The 20,615-nt window shown below is 35.4% G+C and overlaps 1 pseudogene; it reads right to left on the reverse strand.

Moving 5' to 3' along the window:
- Positions 1 to 18,824: 18,824 nt before the first annotated feature.
- LOC120604867 (cytosolic acyl coenzyme A thioester hydrolase-like) overlaps positions 18,825 to 20,615 on the reverse strand; it is a 37,356-nt pseudogene continuing 35,565 nt past the window's right edge.

Here is a 20,615-nt window from a genome sequence, read left to right on the forward strand (position 1 = left end):
CCAAAATTTATATGAAAACAATATATAATAACTAAAATAACTTTGAAAGAGAAAAAGATGTAACTAATTACTCTTCAGGTTTTAAGATTTATTATAAAGCTATAATAATTAAAGTAGTGTGGTATGGAGCATAGATAGACAAATAAACCAACAGAATAGAGTCTATTATTTCTAGGTAAACATGATATATGACAGAGGTTGTACTGCAGATGAGAGAAGATAATCAATAAATGGTAAAGAGGCAATCGGTTATCCATTTGGGAGAAAACAAAAAAATTGAAGTTTTCCTTCATACTGTAGGCAAAAAACAATTCCACTTTGATTAATGATCTAAATGGAAAAATGAAAATAAAGAATTTAATATAAGAGAATATCCTTGTTTTTGAGATATGCAGGATTTAAAAAAAGATAAAAAATACAAAACATAAAGAAAAAACTGATAAATTTGGCTCATATATGATTTATGTAACAATTCAGATCTTATCTTACTATTGCCATATTTTGGTCAACTTTGGAAACAGGCATGCCAGAAGCAGCTTTCTAACTTCAACTTCTTCTTACCCTCATCATTAGTACTACAGAATAAGTAATAAGCTAGATGCTGAGAAGGGGTTGTGAAGAGACTGTAGAACATAAAAATGTGGACAAAGAGAAGGGAGAAAACCAAAGGAGAATTAAGAGGGAGAAACTGCCCCTCTGTTCAAGCTCCTTTTATCCATTGAGAAGCTCATCAGGTCCTGAGGGTGGTTCACCAGTGGAGAAGTCCATGTGTACACCTGGCTAATTTAAACTTAGACTAGAGGATTTCAGAAAATGTTATTTGCTTCTTTATCATTTGAAAAGGAAGTCATACAAACATTTATTTCAGTTCTTAATCTACATGTTAAACATGTGACTAAAAGTCAATGCCTGCAATGCTATGTGTAAAAATAGCACATGGATTTTGCTGGAAAATGTACTTGCAGTTTTCTATTGAACTTGGAACAATGCAGGTTGATAGTTTACAACAATAACGACAACACCCAACCCACTCTATTGAGGCAAATTTAATTTCTCTATGCTGAAAGAGATCGAGAAAAGCCAATTGAATTCTGGAGATGTTTTTATTAATAAAACATTTTCTCATTTCAGAGAATTAACTTTAAAAATACTATAGAAATATGCTGTCAAGGATTATTTAGCTAAATAATATATAAAATGATAGAAAGTAATTTGAAATGATCTCAAATATTGGAAATAAGGCTAATTGGGAAATATCTCAAAATTAAATAACTGTTATTAAGGACAAAAAAACTGCAATGGCTCTTAATTGCTATTAACATTTATTGCATAGTCTCTTTATCAGAGGTTTCACACAGATTTTGATTTTCAAGATTAATTTCTGGAGAGATGTCATGGTGTCTGGCCTAGGCTTTGTAAGTATCACTTCTGTCTAAAGATAGCTCTCAACACGAGTCATAACTGCCAGTATGACATCATTATTCTCTTGGAGCTGGACTGTAGATTCAACTACTTTATGTACAGCAAATATTCACCACTGCATGGATTTATAAACTAAGAATGACACAGGCAAGACACAAAAATAGAAAGACAGAGAATTCTGACAGGTAAATGGTCTAGTCACATTTTATTTCCTTTACCTTTAACAATGCCAAAAATCATATAACAGATACCATGCTCACAACAAGTAAAATGCATCCGTGGACCCCATTCTCATATATTATATTATAGAATAACATATCCCAGTAATAAAGGAAGTATGGATTGTCAGCAATAGCTTATGTCTACTAAAATACCCAAAGACATTATTGAATTATTGTACTATTTTGAAAGTATTCTTTTTAATCAAAGGTGAAATATTGGCTCTCCACTTAAAAATAAGTGTCACAACATATTTGGTAACAATGTTACAAGAAAGTGATTCCAGATGTCCTCTGGGAAGTCGTGAAAACTCATTTGAGAAGTACTAATATATAGTAATATACATGTGTGTATAAGTTAAATCGCTGTGTATACATATATTCAGGTATGTCATATACAGACAGACATACACACTCATATATGATGACAAGAAAATAAACCAGAGTAATTGTGGAAATCTGGGGAAAGAAATTGATAACTCTCCATAAACAATTTGCTAAAGTAAATCACTGAACTTAATGGTTGAAATGAAACACACGAGGGAGCAATTAGGTAGAGTAATGCAAAGGCAAATAAATACGACCAAACTTCATGCAAACATAATGCTTCTTCAATGCTGCTGATAGGTTTCAGGAAAAGTTTGCTTGACTAGTTAAATCTCAGGAAAGAGAAGTATTATGACCATCTTCAGAATCCAGATGGAGCTTCAAGCTCCATTTTAGTGTTCAAAAAACAAAAGTAAATGAGGTGAATTTTATATATTGAATGTATCCCGTGACCTTGCTGAACTTCCTTACTAGTTCTATTAGCTTTTTTTGTAAATTCCTTAGAATTTTTTAAACAGATAATTATAGTTTGCAAAAAAAAGAAAAATGTTTTATATTTTCCTATATAATCTGTATATGTTTTATTATTTTTCTTGACTTATTAACCTGGTTAGGACTTCTAGTATTATACAGTTATGAATATGAGATAGGGATCAGAAAACAAATTTTCCCCTATGGGTGTATGAAATTGACTCAGAACTAAAGGCCATTGTTTCTCCTTTGCACCACATTGTCACTTCTGTCTTCACTGGGAAATATATATTATGTGTATATATATATATGTGTGTGTGTATACACATATATATATACACACATATATATATACACATACACACACACACATATCATACAACAGATACCATACCATATATATATCATATATATGATATGTCACATATATATCATATATGTATGGCACAAGATTTTATTTGTTAGTATTTTGTCTAGCTTTTTTGCACCTATGTTCTTAAGAGAGATTGGTTCATAATTTTTTTTCTTGTAATCTTTTGTAAAGTTTTGGTATTTAGGCTATGCTGGTATTTATTTTGGTATTTAGGCATGAACTCATTAAAAGAGTTCAGCTACATTGAAATTATGAACTCGTAGTGTTCAAACGTCATCAAAAAAAGAATAAAAAGAAAAACTACAGAACAGGAGATACCATTTTCAACATATACAAATGATAAAGGATTTATATCCCGAATATAAGGCTTCTGCAAATCAATAAGAAAAATAAGATTAAATAAGACAATAGAGGAAAAATTGTGAGCAGGCTTAATACAAAATAGAAAATCCGAATGACTACTAAACACATGATGAAATGTCAAACTTCATTAGCTTCCTGGAAACACTAAATTGAAACTACAATGAGATACCAACTACTACACATATTCCCCAGATTGGAAAGAATTAAAAATTCAGAAAACACCAGGTATTTCCAAAGATATAATGTAACAGGAATTCTTATTCACTGTTGGTGGATGTATAAATTAGAATGAATATTTTGAAAAATTTGCAACATCATCTACTAAATTTAAACATACGCATGCTTCATAACTCAGAAATTCTAATTCTGAATCTATCACCTAGAGAAATATGATTATATGTGTGCCAGAAGACATGTCCAAGCATATATTAGCATTGACTGTGACAGCAATAAACTGGAAACAATATAAATATCTACCAACAGTAAACAAATAAATAAATTTGTATCAAAATTTCAAAAAAAATATAATAAAGCAATAAAAATGAAAAAGAACTAGAACAATATGTAATAATGGGGATAGAATTAACCAATATAATGTTAATGAAAGTAGAAATTCTCAAAAGAATGGGCAAGGGACATGTGGAGGTGGGATTTCGGGGGTGCTGTTAGTTTATTTCCAAACTTGTTTGATCATTCTATAAATGTCCATTTAATAACTGTCATTACATTGTACATTTTAATGTGTTTTTCTGTACATATGCTATATTTTATATTTTTAAAACAGACATTTTAAAATAAAAATTAATTCAGTCTTTATGAAAGCATATACTGACAATAACACTAGTAAGCTTCAAGATACAATAGCAATATTAAATTTCAAGATTTCATAAAATATGTTGTCTAAGAATCTAGTACTTCAAGTATTTGTAATAATCTTCAATGATTTTTTGAACAGTATACTGCTATGTCATGATTAGTAAGCATACAAAACAAAATAGATTTATTTAAAACACTTGCACATTTAAAATGTAAAGCCAATAGACTTCATAAAACTCCAAATATATAAATAATAGTTTGTGATATCTTTGTCAAGTCTCAATTACAATTAATTTAGCTCATCTATTATGATAGAAATACTCATTATTTTTATTTCACAAGTGTAAGCTAATAAGAATATATTAACCATTAGGGAAAGAATGTTTTCTATAACAAAAACAAAAATGGGACAAATTAATTTTATTAGTCTGAGAGAGGTCACTTAGTAATATTAGCTACGTATTCCAGAATATTTTGTGCTTTGTTAAGAATGTAAATAAATAGAGACATATTTACAGGTCTTTTCCGTCAAAAGGAAGTATTTTTTTTTTCTCAGAATTGACTGAAATCACTAGATCTAAATGCATTGAGATGGATTTCTTTGTAGTTCAGTTGTGCTTTTGGGGGAAGATGAGAAATATTGCAGGAAGAAAACATGAAATTTGGAATCATGTAGAATACTGTGACTCCGGGCAAGTTACTTTATCTTTCTGAACCTCAGTTTCCTTATCTGTAAAAAGAGGAATAATGTTTGGGACCTTCCATGTTTGTTGTGGGTGTTCCAACTGGAAAAAAATATAGATAGCATATGGTAGACACACAAAATGTCAGTTACCCACTTTATAGATAAAATATTGTCCAATCTCATGACTTCATACCTAATTTAAATGTAAGATCTATTTAAAATTTAGTGTATTCATATTATGTAAAAATATTTCATTCAACTTCATTTTTGAAATGCTAGAAATGAGAAATAATATATTAAAAAGAAACGTATAATGTTATAGTCAGGTATTTTTATAAATACATGCACACATGACAAACTTCAACTTGTATCCAATTCAATGGCATATATTGATCACCATGTCCTGTCCTTAAGCTATTTAGGAAAAAGGTAAAAATCTATCCTGGACAAAATCTGATGATTCTCAATTCTGTTCAAGGGCCAACAATGATATGTAGTAAAAAGAAAAAAAAAAGATGACCAAAAATCAGACAATGTGATTTCTAATTTTACAAATTTCACTAACCTTATAGAAATCATATGTCTGAGTATCAGATTTCTTAACTTGAAAATGAGGCTAATAATACTGGCTTTGCCTCTTTTATACGACTCTTATAAGGATCTAAAGAGAAAAGAGTAAAACATATCTGATTAAGAATCTAAAGATCTTTCATTTAATTAAAAGGAAAAATTATATCTGGTCATATTGGACAAGAGATAAAAGGAGGCATTCTGAACCTTAGTGTTTCATTCACAAAATGAAAGGTTTAAAATAAAATTCCTCCAAAGTTCTTTCCAACTTAAACTTGCTAAGATTTCATTTGAGAAAGAGCTTTAAAAACTGGAAAATGACTGACAGTTTATATCAGCATAATAAAATCTCTTTGTCAACTAGAAGGCAGGATAAAATAAGTGAGTGAAACAGAACCTGAAATATTAGATTGGTTTAATCAGAATTAGCAGTTTTAATGGTTACAAATCCTCAAAACATCTGTGCAATGCTTCTCTCTAAATGATATAATCTATGTGAAAGCATTTTGGAAACTGTAAAATGCTATGCAAATGTAAAGTATTAGTGTCATCAACTTCACAGAAAAAGTCTGTACAATTCAGCGATGACCAATCTTTCAGGATAGGCATGGTGAGGAGGAAGAAAGAAATGAGGAAGATTTAATTTTTCTGTTTTCTAGCTCTCCTTGTTCTCTGAGAATGTATGTTTGTGATAATACAAACAGGTTTGGTTTTAGGTTTTGTTTTGTTTTGTTTTTTCCTTCAAGCATTAAGAGCTACTTGCTTTCCGTTAGCGAGACAACTATAGTCAGGTCTTTTTGTGTGTTTAGGTTAAGGATATAGTCTCTTCATATTCTCATTTCTTGATTTGAGACATTTTTACATGCAGCAGGTGGTATGATATGTATTTTGCCATTATATCCAATATTTTCCATATACTAGCCTATTTTCTTTTAAAAGATAAGCTATCATTTGCATAATTGGAAAGTGCTTTAAAATAAGAATTGCTAGTTATGAGTCACTGAAATGATGTTACACAACCTGACAGTATTATTTGCATTTGACCTTGAGAGAAACTGAGGGGTTGAAACAGAGGTAAAGCACGAACTAGACCTCTCAGGCTGTCTGCAGAATGCCAATCTCTGGGAAAAAGTAATAGAATTATAATTTGGAAGATGCTTGAGGATATACAAAGCCAGATGCATAGGCACTTAAAAATCCTCAGCGGATGAATTTATGCTGTTTTAAGATCATAGCACGTAACTCAATGGTTTATTGAATTGCTTATTTAAATTAAATGCTAACTTGTAAGAACTTCCGGGGAAACCATTGTGACCAGTTATAGATTATTAAGAAGGAAAACTGGGTTTAGCACTTGCTCAAAGTTGTATTTTTATCAGAGCTCATTTCTCTCTTAAGAAAGTAATTGGGTTTAAAGAGTGCATCTTGGTCTGGGATTTGAGGGTTAGGGATGGAAGTTGGAGAGAATCTTTGCCTTTTTTCCCCTTTCTAATTTCTAGCCATTGTAGGCTTGGCTAAGCCATTAGTCAAACTCCTTCGTGGTAAAAGAGGAATAATGTCAACAGTAAGCTCCAGGACAAATAAATAACATATTTATTTCCCTAAAGTTTTTCTAAAATCAACTTCTCCTCTCAGCTCAGTATATAAAGGAATTGCAACTTGAACTACAAGCCTTTCTCAAACTCAATTTGAGAATCTCTCACATACCCTCTGATAAATATAAACAGAAGTCAACTGGTGCCACTGCAATGCACATGATTAAAAAGTAATGTTCATAGCTTCTATGGCCTAGAGAGGTTTTAATGGAATTACACAGCGAGAACCGAGAAAAGTCTAAGAAATATCAGCGATTCGGCTTTGAAGCAAGAGATAGACTTTCCAAAACAGACTATGGAGTAAAAGGAAAATAGGAACTTAATACCATTAATAAATGTGAATCAATACCATTAATAAATAATATTATTATAACCCACTCTATTTTTAAGATGATTTATTGTCCACCAATCTTACATATCTAACAAGGTAAAAAAAAATTTTTTTAATTGTTATCTTAATAGTAAGAACTGAAGTTCCTCTTAGGGAGAGAACTGCCTTTGTTAAGAAAATAACATAGTAACTCACTTTGAATGCAGAAGGTGAGTCCGTTGAAACAGCTGGAAGGAGGCAGCAAAGCTTAGAGTTAAACTGCTCTGCACAAGAAGTTTTAGGAATTTGTGATCCTGGGAATAGTGACCCGGTAAAGAAAAGGATTTCAGAAAGAGCCTTGAGAAGGCTAACCTACAAGGTGGGAAACTATGGCGTAAAAGGTCCATTGAGAGTCCCTGCACGGGACAGAGATTAGCAAAGGCCTTTTAAGAACAAAGATGCTAATAACCAATTTTGTTGTTTATGATTTTCCAGGCTCTGTTATCCCAAATCTTTAATAAAGTCTGCTGAATACATTTCCTTGTGTAGCACGTGTGAGGGGAATACAGAAGCCGGCATAGGAATATAGTCCAACATGGAGCAAAGCAGGGCAGGAGAGTGGAAACAGGAACTCAGAGCCAGGGGCATCGGATGAGTGTAAACACATTCTACCCAGCCTTCCAGCACCACAAAGAGCCTCTGGGGTGATGGCGACAGCTTCCGAGGCATCCCCAGTCTCTCTTTTTCTCTTCTGAGCAGAAAATGTGGAGAAGTTAATGCTCCTGGGGCAACTCTCAACCATGGAAGGTGGAGGGTGGAAGTGGGTGGATAAATGCCCCAACCTCCCTTTCCTCTCTTTCAGAGAGAACATTTTGAAGTGTGTTTCGCATAATTTCTGAAAGAATCCCTAGTGGGACTGAGTTTTTTTTTTGTACATACCAGTAGTATGCTCATTATCCTCTTTGGCTGTCTCCTTTTCCAGTCTCACTTTTCCTACTCCTATATTATACTTCTTGTCATCACCTCTCATGAATCACTTGCACCCAAGTTCTTAGCTCAGGACTACTTTGGGGAAAATCCAAACTAGGGCACCCTCCCAGCCACACTATTCTAATTCCAGAGGCAACCACTTCTACCAGTTTCTTATCCTCCAAAAATATCCTTTGCATGAGCAAGTGTTTGCATATATATGTACATATGTACATATATATATATATGTGTGTATTTATATATATATAGCATAAGCTTTTAACAATTTCTCAATTATCCAAAACAGAGGGGAAAAAATCATATCCTACAAAACAGTTTAAGAAAGCTGTCTCTTTTATAAGAAGGTACATCTGCACTTGAAAAAGAATCACTCTTATAATACTGTTAATCACATTTTAAAATCATGCATAATGCATGTCATTTAGTCTCAATTGTGTTGCCAAGGAGTACTCAAGGGTTCACCATTCATTAGTGGCTTGTCATCTACCACACTCATCTTACATCAGCGCCTTCATATTCTGTTGCACATGGGACTTTCTAGCAATGTAGTTCTATCATTTGAAGTAATAATTTTAAATATTTAAAGTATGTATTATAAACAACTGTAATTTTACATAAAATTGTCTTAAAACCAAGAAGTTTAACAAAATTTGATTTCCATGGTGCTATGTCTTAAAAGTTATTTTAGCAATCAAATGTTCTGTGCCAAACCAGCAAAATTAAGTTAGACTTTTTTTTGTTGCTTCCTATTCCTTCTGTTGGGACATGTGGTTTTCTCCACCATATGGATGTGATATTTACTATTGCAGTTAATAGTTCTTATTGTTAAATTGGAAAACATTGGTTTCTTCTGATGCTAATTTGAACTTATTGCTGATTGCATAAAGTCAACGATAAATCTTTTTAAAAGTTTGCACTATGATTAATGGGCTACAATGACCGATAACTACACATACACACACACGCACACACACACACACACACACGTTAAGTTTAACTTCTATCATGGGAATTCAAAATGAAATGTATATCAGGTGAACCAGCAATGCAAGGATAAAAATAATGGATTTATCATTTATTATTAAGTTTTATAGACATTATTTACATTCATTTCAATTATATTCAGATTGGGCATCATCAGAACTACTTGTTTCACCTCATAATGAGCCAACTTATTTTAGAGGGGATGTACAAAATCAGCTACGTTGCTATGGTTTCTTGGCTTCTTTAAATTCCTGTGAAATACTTTTGTATTTCCAGATGTATCTTCACATTATTTAAAAATGTCAAGTATAACATAAGATAATAGCTGCATTCAGAAACAAATGATAGGGTCTCATTTTAATGACCTGCCTATATAACAGGCAAACGTGTCAAACTGTGGATTATTTGCCATCCAGAAATGCTTTCTGGCTGTTTCCATAATTGGCAATTTTAGTGGCATCCCTTCTTCACCATCCTGCTAATATATCCTGTGTACTGATTCATCCTAGCCTTCCTTATCAAAATCTGCTCTTGGGAAATGTATCTGGATGTAATTCACTCTACTATGTAACTTGATGGTATCATTTGTTTTCCGGAAAATTGGGAGCCATGTGGAAAAAAAAGTTGTTTTGGATGAAAAAAAATTGGAAGCTTGTAGGAAATTTTAAATATATGTATACTTGTTTTATTGATTAGCCTCAATATGGGTTATAAACATGAAATATTTTATTTTTCTCCAGTAACTGTTTCAGTCATGTTCTGTTAAATGTCACTTCCCTGTTTCTTAAGGACATCTTGGAAATATGCCATACTTTTCACTAAAGCTCAGGTCTCTTTAAGACTCTCATCGCATATTGGTTTAAATCTCATTTGTTCCCCTTCCTACCCGCACATCTTCCCTCTCCCCAGGAGACCAGGCTTTGGCTTGAGTGATTTGGATTGGGGGGAAAGGATGGTCTGATTCTGGTTGCTTCTTTCTCTTCCATATTTCAAAGCTCAGTTCCCCTGATTTGGGAGATTGCAGGAAAAAGCAGAGGAGGCAGAGATCTTTTGAGGTAATTGGTCACCTGCTGGAGTTGGTGAGACAACCAAGATCTCAGTCAGGCTCAAGTGGATTCTATCTGCTCTTCTGATATACTGTCTCCATGGAGATTCTGTGCATGGCTCTCTTGGGAAGGATTTCAGCTCTCAGCCTCCTCAGCTATCAGGATCCCTCAAAGAGGGGCAGCCTTGTCTTCCTTTAGTATCTCTCAAGTAGCCCATGTTCCAATATCCCTCAGAGTGGGGCATCTTCCTACCCCTCCCTAAGAGCCTTGGAGTACCAGAATGGAATGACTCTGTCCTCTTCTGACACCTACCAGACCACCATCTGTTTTTGCCTCTCTGAAGCTAAATATTCCTCAAAAATTCCCTCATTCTTGCTGGTACAAAGAGTGATTTTTATATACACCTTGAAACTCCAGGGAACTTGCATCAGTCCCTCCCAGGACCTCCCTTACCATGCTCTGCTTTTGCCCAATGGCACCACCAGGGTAGGACCACGGTGAGAAATTAGAGTCTTCTTTTCCTACCTCGAGAAACCTCTCACTGCACTTTTAGCGCTTCCTAGATACCTTCTACAATATCCTTTATGGTAGGCAAAATTCTCAGATGACCTCCAAGATTCCTGACCCCTTTGTCATGCCCTGCCCTTGAGTGGGAAAAACCTGTGAATGTGATGGAATAATAACCTATTCAATTCCTTGACCAAGTTTTTAATTAGTTGACTTCAAGTTTTATAAAAGGGAGTCATCTGGGTGAGCCTGACCTAATCAGGTTAGCTCTTAAAAGGAACGGGGCTCTCTCTTTCTGATGGCAGAGATTGGAAGTGTGAAAGTGCCAATGGCAGGAGCCATGAAATAAGGACCTGAGAATGACCTCTAGCAGCTGAAAACAGTTCTAGGAAGACAGTAAGAAAGACAACAAAGACTTCAATCCCACAAGCATACAAAAACAAATTTTGCAAATTTTCTGAGGAAGTTTGAAAGCAAATCTTGTCCTAGTTGAGCCTCCAGATGAGAACACAGTCTGGCCGACACCTTGATTTCAGTCTTGTGAGACTCAGAGCAGAGGATTCAGCTTAGCTGTACTCAGGTAACTGAGAGATAATAAATTTATGTTGTTTTAAGCCATTGAATTTGTCACCATTAAGCAGAAATAGAAAACTAGAACACCTTCTCCCTTCCCTTTCTGTTCTTCTTACATCGTCTTGAGGTTGGGTCAGTGCTGGTATGATACCTAGGAGGTAGCAGGACCAGTTAAAAACAATCTTATAACAAATCTAGAAATATCTGGCTTAACTCTATACATAATGGCAGTAATGTTGGATGATTGATACTTTTTTATCCTTGGGTAGGAGCATAATCACAATTCCAGAGCTTCAACATATTAAATATATAATAATGTCTTGTTATATATTCACTACTGAATATTTTAGTAGCTTTCTTACACTATCCAGTTCTAGTTTGTTGTGTGCATGTGTGTGCATGTGTCTGAGTTTGTGTGTGTGTGTGTGTGTGTGGAGTATTGTGTGTGTGTGTGTGAGAGAGAGAGAGAGAGTGAAACTTGTCTTATTTACTAAGTTAATACATACAAAATATCCTTTATATTACAAAGTACATGCATTCAGGCAACTAAAATGTAGCATTCATTCAACATTTGTTGAGAAGTCTTTCTGCCAAGTCTTTGAATTTGCTCTTAAATATTTATAATTGGTAACAAATTGAGCCTCAAGTAGCTGAACCTCAAGGAATTGATGCGTTCGGCAAATATTTATTGAACATTCTGGAGATAAAACCTGAATAAGAAATAGCCCCCATCTCCCAGGAGTTCAGTATACTGAAAATGGTCAAATATATAAACAAATATTCATAATATAATGACAAAAGCGGACACACTCTCAATGTTTGGCAGTGTAAGGACTACTTTGTAGGGGACTGTGTCTAAGCCAGGCAGTGTATGCAGAATTGTATACATATGCATTTACTTATGAGAAAAAAAGTTTATTACTTTATCATATTTTATAAAAAAATTATGTCCAGGTTCACAAGGGAAGAGCGTCCTAAGCAGAGAGAGTAAGATATGCAAAAATAAAGAGGTGACACAATTTATTGCCTGGTCCAGTAAATAGATTGACATGGTTACCTCACAAGGTATGTGTGGGGTATTCTGGCATCTCTTTACTATTTCTGCTTTGGGAGAAGAGCATAAATATGTAAAAATAGCAAAACCCTGAGATGAGAGTCAAGCAAGATTTTCTAAGCAAGATTTTCTAAACTTAGGATGAACAATATCACACAGGTAAAAAGACCATTCACTTCAGAAAAGCAAGAGAAAAAGAGAAGTAGGCCTTCTAGCACAAATTTCACCCCAAAGGACCAAGCTCTAACCATTAGAAACTTTTGATATATCACTTTGATTATTTCAATTTTAATTTTACTAAATTTTGAAAACTGGTCTTGTGCCCAACTTGAATGGCATGCTCTACTTTTTAATATTTTTATCTTCTTTGTTGATTTGATTCAAATTTAAACTGCAGAAAATAAAGAAAATCTGAAACAGGAGAGGTTAAGAGGAATAGATTCAGCCTTGTCAAATGTTACCAGTGTTTTGTTATGTTTGCAGAGTCTCAAACGGCATTGCTGGATTAAGTCTCTGAAGACAAAAGGTGTTTTACAGCATTCGAAGGTGTATTTCCATCATTCTCTCCAAAGAGTATGGCTTGTTTTATAATGCTGATGCTATAGCAAGGTTATCATTGATAATGGTTTTGCATTAGATTCCAAAGATTATTTTCTAGATTCAAGTAATTTACAATAGCATGATTTTGTCTAATGATACAGCAATTTAAAATATTTTAAGGTTCCTCTGTTTTACTTCTAAGTACTTTTCTTTACTATATTGTATATATTCTTAAATACCCAGTGAAATCATGTAATATTGCATGTACTATATTTATATAGTAACAAATGTCCTATTGTATAAAAATATATTAGTTTATTGGAAACAAAAACCAAAAAGCAGTTGAAGCACCTTATCCTAAATATTTGATTTATCATTTTTAAAACATTATGATGATATAACAATTGTAAAATTATAAAACTATAATTATGTATTTTATAAGATTATAAACTATAATTATAATTGTAATCAAATAAGTTTATATAATTTTGTATAAATTTTATATAATTTATGTAATTAAATAATATAGTTTTATAATTAAAATTATAATTGTCATTTAAAAATGTTTTTAAAATTTTGTCTTTACGAATTTGTGAAACCAATTAATTCTTCTCTCAATTACGAACTTTCCTTCACCTCTCAAAATGTTCTGAACTTATGCACATCGATCTTTTCTGAGGTTGTTTTCATTTAATAGTGGTCAGAGATTTAAAGTTAGTTGATAAATATGGAATTTGAAGCATGAAATACTTTTTGAGAAATCAGCTCTTCTTAAAGCCCTTGACATATCTTCACCTGCACCATGCCTTACTTTATGGGTAAATTAGACTGATATGCATGATCATCAAGTCGGTTTCTTGAATCTTCCCGTTGTGTCTGCTGTTCATTTGCATAATTTATCAGAGAAATTCCATAAGCCACACTACTTTATATATATTTTCATGTGTCTGAAATTAGCAATCCCAGCATAAGAGTCAGAAATGCCCAATAACTGCATGACCATGATTTTTAGAGTCAAGCCTCATCTCATTAGTCTGATTTTATTCTATCAAGTTTCCAAGCTTTAAGACATAATTATGACACTACCCTCTCCCCACAACCATTCTATTCTCACATTATGGCAGCACTTCGAAAGTGCTGCTCTGATTCTGATATGGCTCTCCATTCAAATATCTCATTTATTCATGTGGGAATTAGGGTTAATATATCTCAGATCTTGATCTTTCCATTCCTCAATCTCAAGATCATTTTCCTTTCCACTGGAGAGCACTGAGTTTGTTGTCCATTGGCCTACATAGTGGTGGCACTGTGTTAAGCTAATTCATACATTTCATAAAGTGCCTTGTATTGGCTAGAGATTTTGTAGTTCATGGACTTAAATAACAGGGTAAAGAGAAATTTCTTTCTTTCTCTTGCCTAAGTTTTGTGTTTTCTGAACCAGAGAATCTCCTATGAAGAAAGATTTGAATCATTGAGCCAGCTAGTTTTATTTGGTAGTTTTCTGTAAATCGGAGGCCTCTGCTGTGTGTAGCATCTCTCAGAACACTGTTGGTCTCTATTTGGGGCAAATGATTGTTAAAGTTTTTGTTTAAAAATTATTTTATAGCAAGAGTGACCTGAGTCACTCAAAGTTATTGTGACAGTCTTATCAGATAATATACACAGAATGCCTAATACAGTACAAGGCATGTAACAAGTACTCAGTAAATAATGCTGAATAATTAAGTCTTAGCCGACTTGGCCAGGGAAAAGTCTTTCCTCACGATAAGTCTGCTTCCTCTTAGTTCTTCATCACAGTTCAGTATAAGTAGCACATTGCTCACTCTTCCATTATATTCATTGTTTCAAACCTATTTGGGATACAATTGATGTACAATAAACTGAACCTATTCAAAGTATACAATTTGATGAAATTTAACATATGTATATATCTGTGGAACCATTACCACCACCAAAATAATAATCAAATTATCCCTAAAATGTTGTCTTACCCCTTTGTGATCTATCTTGCCTCCTTCCCCAAGGAATCACTGATTTGCTTTCTGTCCCTGTAAAGTAGTTAACATTTTTTAGTCTTTTATATGATTAGACTCTAGCATCTGAGGGCCTCAAGCCTAGAGCTACAAAGAATTCAACCAAAAATTATGGGAGCTTGGAAGAGGAGTTTGAGCCTCAACAAGATTGCAACTCTGGGCAATACCTTAACCTCAGCATATGAGTCATGAGCAGAGGATCCAGTTATGCTGTACTCAAACGTCTGATGTATAAAAACTGTGAGATAATAAATGTGTATTGTTTTATGCTGCTAAGTTTCTAGTAATTTGCTGTGTAACAATAGAAAACTGATACACTGCCACAGCAGTAACTCTATCCAGGTTATTTTTTCTAAGTATTTTAAACTGTCCTATTACATTCTAATGAGAAGTTTTCCTCCAATGGGTTTAACACCATTTTTATGATAGCCTTTCTAAATCACAGCTAAAACTGTTAACTGAAAATTTCCTTTGGTCTGCTGAGATGGTATAACTGCCTTTTTATTATTCATATCTCTCCCATATATTTGATCATTCTAATAACTGATCACATCTCTGTATATGTTAGACAAAGAAAGATAAACTGGAAAGCATTTTCTTTTGAAGACTGGCACTGGAAATACAAGAATGATGGATATCAATATATCTCTTTCTTTGAATCCCCCTTTCTTCTTTTGTTCCCTCACTTTAGATCCTAACAAAATCGAAAATAAAAAGCAAAGATAAAAACATCAGTAAGATACATTTGACGGCTTTGATTGACATTGAATTCTATACTACATGCCTGCTTTGTCTGAGAGAGCAAGACCATGGGCATTTGCTCTCAAGCTTAGAGGGTAAACTTCTAAGATAATGTTATTGATGTAAATATTGCTATTATGTAGCCATTTTGCTATTTTCACACTTACCTTTTAAATTTTTTGGTACAGTACTTTGGTTGAAAGAATGGACTTTAGAACCAACTAATCTGAGTTTTATTACTGCATCTTCCAGCTACTTGCCATATACCTCTGTATAAGTCAGCTAACCCCTCTTATAAAAGTGTCAGTGTACTTTTCTGTAAAATAGAGATAAGACCTATCATCATGTGTAATTTTGATGAATAAATGAGATAACATGACATGAATGTAATGATGCCTTGCATTTGGCTATTAATGTATTACTATGTTAACATATTATAGTAGAAAATCTTAAGATAAAAATCTGCATATTAATAAATTCATTTTAACAAATATTAATACTTATTAACTACTTACCTATTATATACAAAGTATAGTGCAAGGGAGGGGCGAAATTCTAGGCTAGACAGAGCAGCATTTCTCAATCATAGGTCTTTTTTTAAAGAAAAAGAGTTCTGGTATACCTCTGTGTTATTTTGAACAACTTTTATTATAACACCATATACACATACATACACACACATCTATACCATTTCTTGTGAAGTATATTACAGGTGCTATTTTATTAATTCATTCATTCCAAATGAGCAAATAATAATAGTTATCATTTGACTATTAGGCACTGTCCTCGGCAATTTTACATGCCATCTCGTTTAACTACCTACAGGCCTACTAAGTTCAATTATTGTTCCTAACAGTCCATATGACTAGAAATACAGGAAAAAGACACTTAGGAAAAAGAACAGAGCTAGAGATATATATCAAGAACTGATAGTTGAAGATAAGATCATAAATATGTAACATCGAGAGAGAAGAAAACTGATATCTCCTTCCCCACATATAAGTGAATGGCTAAGACATACTTCTCAGAGCCCAGCTTGAATCACAGTCTGTCTGACCCAAGGATTGTGCACTTACCACTACTTTGTATTAAAATTGAGTCAGCAGTCAGGCCTGGTTTTAGTCATAGTGAAATTAATTAGCTCCAGTGTTTGAACACTATCATTTAATCCGCAATGCGAAAAATCTGATACAGTCTAAAGAATAGTTGGGACTCCTAACGTAAACCCTTATTAGGTCTGGTAGTACATGCCCAGGAGAAAATTACCACTAAAGTCGAGGAGAGTTGAATCTAGATTTAGATGCTCTGTTCTTTCTGTGTGGATTCAGTGCAAGACCACTGTAGAAAGCAAAGACAAGAAGAGAGCTATTTCTAGAAAGCGAATCTAGAAAGATTAAAAAATAAACGCTTATTTGGGAGGCACTCTTTTGGCTTCTATAATTTCCAATATTCTGTTCACAGTTGTTCTATTCATTTTGTGGTCTAAGGAAATGTTATAAAATCTTCAAGACTAAGAAATACATGCTGATCTTTCCCGTAGGCCAATTATCTCTGCCAAACAAAACAGAAGTTCTCCAAAAATGCTCTGCCACTTTAGAGTCCATAAGCATCATTTAAATTCAGGCTTGGCTATTCAGCTCCTAAGGAGGAAAAGGAAGGAATAGTTTATTCAGTGACTATGAAAGCCACCAATGTTTATAAAGCAGATGAATAGTAGTGTTCTCTGTTTACTGCTCCCCATCTGTACCAACAATGGCTCACTCTGGCAGATAGTATGAGTGTTCTCCCAATATTTATTGACTTCTTGTTTCCATGGTACAGACATTTTAGCTGGGATTATGGCTTCCCAGATAAAGACCTGATTTCTGGCCTTCCTTGTAGTGAGGTGCAGTCACATGATTAACTTCTGGCTAATTCGATGTGAGCACAAGTGGTGCAAACCTCTGAGTCATGCTTTTAAGAGGAAAGGATGTGCCTTCCATCTTCTTGTTTCCTCTTCCCAGTGAACATGATGAGCAGAGCTGAAGAAGTCATCTTGAACCACAAAGTGGACATGTTCACAGAGTTGCTAGCCTGCTCTGGGCCGCTTTGACCTGGGCTGCTATGGAAGTTAGAAATGAACTATCTTGTTTAAACTACTGTTATTTTGGAATTCTATAGCAACAACTGTATCTAAAGCCATTGGCTTAAGAATTGAGCAGCAGGTGGAAGGGACACAGATAATAAGAAGCTGGAAAGTTGGTGACTCGTTATTCTTGGAAATACATTGACAAAACTGTTACCTCTGATGCCTTGGAAGGCAAAACACATATGAACATGGACTGTGAGTTTAGGACTTGTTGAAAAAACTCAGAATGTTGCTGTATATTGGCTGCCTTTTGAGGCTTTTAGCAAAGACTTGAAAAAAAAAAGAGAGACTCAGCCTAGAACTAGAACATTTATGAGCATTGATTGAAGGGAATATGCTTAAGGTTTTTCTCTGCATGTACCCTTTCATCTAAATGGACAAAGAGTCTAGTAATTTAGAATTTCATGTCATTAACAAAGTTAATTATACTGTATCTAAAATGCAAACAAAATTAAAAAGTGGCTCTAAAGACAAGACTTAGCAGGACCTAAAACTATGCCCTCAGGCCTGTCTCTCAAGCATCTCCCTGTAAGTAAATGAGTCCAGCCCACAAACAATGATCAGATTAATGTTGTAGCCTTCCCAATCAACTGTTGGATGGCTTCAAGAAGGCCATTAAGAACATGGGGAAGAATAGGCAAAGGCACAAGAGTAGTTACTAAAGGTTCTCAGATATAATATGTCTGACAAGAGAGAATATCTTCAGCTTCTTATTTATAAAAAAAATAAAAATAACAATAAAGCCAGCCAATAAACTGTTTTACTAAGATTACTACCCCCAGCCAAACAGCAGCTTCATCAGTGATGCTGGATTCTTTACATACTGTGTAGTGAACATGGAATATTCCCCAGGGCTCCACCGAATGCCTCTGGGTGTTGGCAACAACACTGTATAGCATTTACACTGGAATGATATAAATAAAGCTTTGGTGTACAGGTTTTCAGAAGAGTTAACACCGCCAGAGGAATACTGCACACAACACCAGTTTTCAATTTGAATTGCGTTTTTGGCCAGGGGATAACTTCTAGATGATGAGACGCTGGGGCTGTTGCAGGCCCAACAGCAGGAGGAAGGCATCTAGGGCTGAGGCTCCGCTTAGCCCTGTTGTTTCGCTTTCATCTTGCAGGTATCGCCCTTTGCCTTCTGCAAAGCACCTCTTTCATCCTTGGTCTCAGGCACAAGCTGGGACACAGGCAGTGACTTGCCCTCCTGGTTCAGGGACACGTAGGTGAAGAAGGCACTGGCGGCCCGGTAGCGCTTCTGTGAGTTGTCCACTACAGAGTCGGTGTCCACCAGGATCTCGATTTCCATGGACTTATTGCTTGTGAATGTCAAGTGCCCAGAGATGTGATGACATGCCTTTTCTAATATTGTGAAAGTTAATGGCGTCCACAGAAGTTGTGAGTGTGTTGGCCTTGCAGTGACGTGTGGCCATGATCTCACCCACATCTTCCATGAAGTTCACGGTGACACCTCACCTCCGTGCACAAAGCCGTGCGGTGCATACTCCGAAGGCCCCACCAGGTGGATCAAGCTGGACTGGTTGTAACTGACCGTGTTTGGCCCTGGGTTCAGGGCAGGCTGGACGGTATCCCGGCTCCTCCACTTGGGCTTCTGGGCCTCGTACCGCCTGTGGCTGTCTTCCTGCTCTCGTACACATTCTTCAGCGACAGGGGCACATAGCACATGGTGGCCTTATTGGTCCTCTTTTTGGTACCCGTGGGAATGTTTTCAGACATCACGTTGACCTGGACTTGCATGGAGTGCTTGGGAGTGTAGGTGATCTCTGCGCTGATGCGCGCCAGAAGTCGGTGCGCTCGATCCCGGCCAGGGTGACCACAGAGCGCTCCCCATTCTGGCAATTACCATACCGAGTGCCGATGATGCCCCCTGACGCCTCGATCATACTCAGGATAGTTCCTCCGTGGACGATGCAGCATGATCCGGCAGATCTGTATGGCGGATAGGGTCTCGGGCGGCAGGACCCGACCTGCTGGCAGTGGTGGGCGGGTGGCTGAAGGAGAGCACAGGTGTCGGGCAGGCCTGGTGCTGAGAGAATGAGCTCGGGCCCTAAGATTTTGAGGAAAATATACTTCAAAAAAATAACACATGTAACATGAAAATGTCTATGTCAGTTGAACCTATAAAGCAACCCCTGAGTACTTCTCCCAAAAGCAACACATGCTCCAATGTTCATGTAAAGTTACTGTGGAGGAGATCAGACAAGGAAGAATGTCACAGAGGGCAAAGCCAGGGACCACCCATCACAGTGGCGAAAGAACTTCCTCAGAGAGCAGAACCAAAGGTTTTCAAATGAGCTAACCAGGGACTAACCAAGCTATCAGAGAGGGAGGTTTTGCAATATCTTCCTCAGCAAGATTTGATGACTGCTAAAAACCAGCAACTGCCCTAGAATTTCTCGTTCTTTTCTGTTTCGACTGAGCATTTTTACTGTGGATAACCTATTCCTCTTTTACCATTTTTTCTAGAATTTGGGTGTGGGGAGGAAGAGACAAATAGCTTTTATTTAGTTGGCATATCCCCGAACCCACATAAGCTACATTAACCTGTTGGAGAGGACCACATATTACCTCAAGACCCTGGACTTTGAGATTAATTTTGTAATTTAATGGGACTTTGGGATTAACATTTGGAAGGAAAAAGAATGTGCTAGGCTGCTGGTTTTCTCCAATATCATTCTTCTCTTCTCCTTAGTAACAGAACTTTTAACTGAGAATGTGGGATGCTCAGTAAAAATGTTCAAAGGTCTGGCTAATGGAATGTGAGCAGAAACTATGTGTTTTTGTATTTTTTCCTAGATTATGCCCTAAAGGACCATCTATCTCCTCTCCTCTTTTTTTTTCTTGT

The sequence above is a fragment of the Pteropus medius genome, unplaced genomic scaffold (genome assembly GCF_902729225.1).
Source record: "Pteropus medius unplaced genomic scaffold, Ma_sr-lr_union100, whole genome shotgun sequence".
Classification (NCBI taxonomy): domain Eukaryota; kingdom Metazoa; phylum Chordata; class Mammalia; order Chiroptera; family Pteropodidae; genus Pteropus; species Pteropus medius.